Raw genomic sequence first — 2,713 nt, forward strand, 5'->3', positions numbered from 1 at the left:
ACTCTACCCAGGGCAACAGCTTGAGGCTCTGTCTCCAAAAAAAAAAAAAAAAGCTCCACCAACAGTTCCCATCGGTCTGCCAGTTCACCTCACTTTCTTATCTCCCTGTGTGGCATGCCTTGTCGACTGCCCATGTCTAGGGGAACAAACCTCTTCCTTCTTGGCAATAGTTTGCGTGTCTGTGCATCTTATTATATATCTGCACAAGACAAAAGCAGGATACATTTCTAGAACCACCGGGGAAGCGGACAGAGTAGGTGGACACCATATTGAGATGCTGAGTCCCAGCCCCAGGACACAGCAGCTTTTGCGAAGGCATTGCGGGTGCTGGCAGTTTGCTGCTTGACGGCTACTACTTGTGCTATTTTTTTTTTTTTACATATTTCCCTGTTTGCCCAAAGAGCTGGAAAAGCTTACTCCTTTCCAAACTGTCCCATAGAGTGCTGTGAAGAGTGCCAAGCTGTGTAGGCTGCTGTATATATCACCATAATACACAGTGCCAAGCTGCAGAGGAAAAACAGCAAAACTCTTGGCGCGCAACAACCCCTACACTCTCTGCAACTCTAGCATGGCTACTAGCAGCCTGGCTGCGTCCCTAAGGTATCCCAGCTCCCAACTCCCCTTACAAAGCCTGCCTAAGAAAGCTAAATGGCTCGGCCGGGTGCTGTGGCTCACACCTGTAATTCTAGCACTCCGGGAGGCTGAAGCAGGTGGATTGTTTGAGCCCAGGAGTTACAGACTAGCCTGAGCAAAAGTGAGACCCATCTCTCCTAAAAGTAAGAAAAATTAGCCAGGTATTGTGGCGGGCACCTATAGTCCCAGCTACTCCGGAGGCTGAGGCAAGAGGATCGCTTGAGCCTGCGCGGGCTCACACCTGTAATCCTAGCATTCTGGAAGGCCGAGGCAGGTGGACTGCCTGAGCTTACAGGTTTGAGACCAGCCTGAGCAAGAGCAAGACCTCATCTCTAAGAACAGCCAGACAGGTGTTGTGGAGGTCGCCTGTTGTCTCCAATACTCTGGAAGCTAAGGCAAGAGAATCGCTTGAGCCCAAGAATTTGAAGTTGCTGTGAGCTACGATGCCACACTCTCTACCCAGGGCAACAAAGTGGGATTTTGGCTCAAAAAAAAAAGGGGGGGAATCACTTGAGCCCTAGAGTTTCAGAAGAGATCTATTGCACTTTAGCCAGGGCAACCCTACAGGATGGAGTAAGACTCTCTCTCAAAAAAAAAATTAAAAAGGGCTCTTTTTCGGGCTGGAACCATGGAGGGTGTCAAAGAGAAAAAAAAGAAGGTTCCTGCTGTGCCAGAAACCCTTAAGAAAAAGCGAAAGAATTTCGCAGAGCTGAAGATCAAGCATCTGAGAAAGAAGTGTGCCCAAAAGATGCCTCGAAAGGCAAGGAGGAAGCTTATCTATGAAAAAGCTAAGCATTATCATAAAGAATACAAGCAGATGCACAGAACTGAGATTCGGATGGCTGGGATGGCAGGAAAAGCTGGCAACTTCTATGTACCTGCAGAACCCAAATTGGCGTTTGTCCTCAGGATCAGAGGGATCAATGGTGTGAGTCCAAAGGTCCGAAAGGTGTTGCAGCTGCTTCGCCTTTGCCAGATCTTCAGTGGAACTTTTGTTAAGCTCAACAAGGCTTCGATTAACATGCTGAGGATTGTAGAACCGTATATTGCATGGGGGTACCCAAATCTGAAGTCAGTAAATGAGCTAATCTACAAGCGTGGTTATGGCAAAATCAATAAGAAACGAATTGCAATGACTGATAACAGTTTGATTGCGCGATCTCGTGGTAAATATGGCATCATCTGCATGGAGGATCTGTTGATGAGATCTATACTGTTGGGAAAAGCTTCAAAGAAGCAAATAACTTCTTATGGCCCTTCAAGTTATCATCTCCAGGAGGTGGTATGAAGAAAAGGAGAACCCACTTCGTACAAGGTGGAGATGCTGGTAACAGGGAAGACCAAATCAATAGGCTTGTTAGAAGAATGAACTAAGGTGTCTGCCCTGATTGTTTTTGTAATCTGGTCCGTTAATAAACAGTGACTGCTTTCAAATTGAAAAAATAAATAAATAAAAATAAAAAAGGAAGAAAGAAAAGAAAAGACAATGAAAGCCCAACACTGCCAGGAAAATGTACTATTTGTTCTGTTCAGGTTCCCTAACCTTCCCTTTCTTAGCGCATTTACTAAAAGGTGCTCAGAGTTGTAAATATGTAGCTCTTGCAACTCAGAAGCACTTTTCTCAAGGACCTGAGAGCATTCCTTTGAAATGTAATCATCAGGAGGGATAAGGCCTGAGTCTCCCAGTCTCTGTGGTGGGAGAGAGCCTACCTTAGATACCTGCGCGCTAGCAGACACAGACACAGCTGGCCTGATCCCATCGACCCTGGCCAATACTTTGCAAGTTTTTTCAAGAGCATGCAAGTCATTTAATCTGGCAACATTATTGTAACTTAAATCGTAAACAACATGTTCACAAGTGTATATACAAATATTGAAGAGCCAAAAGGAATATAAGGCTGGGAGCCGTAGCTCATGCTTATCATAATCCTAGCCCTTTAGGAGGCTGAGGCAGGATGACTGAGTGAGGCCAGGATTTTGAGAACAGGTTGAGCAAAAGTTGAGATTCCCATCTCTAAAAAAAATAGAAAATTAGGCTCGGGCTCGGCGCCTATGGCTCGACCAGCTAGGGCGCCAGCCA

The 2,713-nt window shown here is 45.9% G+C and overlaps 1 pseudogene; it reads left to right on the plus strand.

Moving 5' to 3' along the window:
• Positions 1–1,261: 1,261 nt before the first annotated feature.
• On the plus strand, positions 1,262–2,007 carry LOC100966323 (annotated as a pseudogene).
• Positions 2,008–2,713: the final 706 nt, after the last annotated feature.

The sequence above is a fragment of the Otolemur garnettii genome, unplaced genomic scaffold (genome assembly GCF_000181295.1).
Source record: "Otolemur garnettii isolate 467f Iridium unplaced genomic scaffold, OtoGar3 scaffold00013, whole genome shotgun sequence".
Lineage (NCBI taxonomy): Eukaryota > Metazoa > Chordata > Mammalia > Primates > Galagidae > Otolemur > Otolemur garnettii.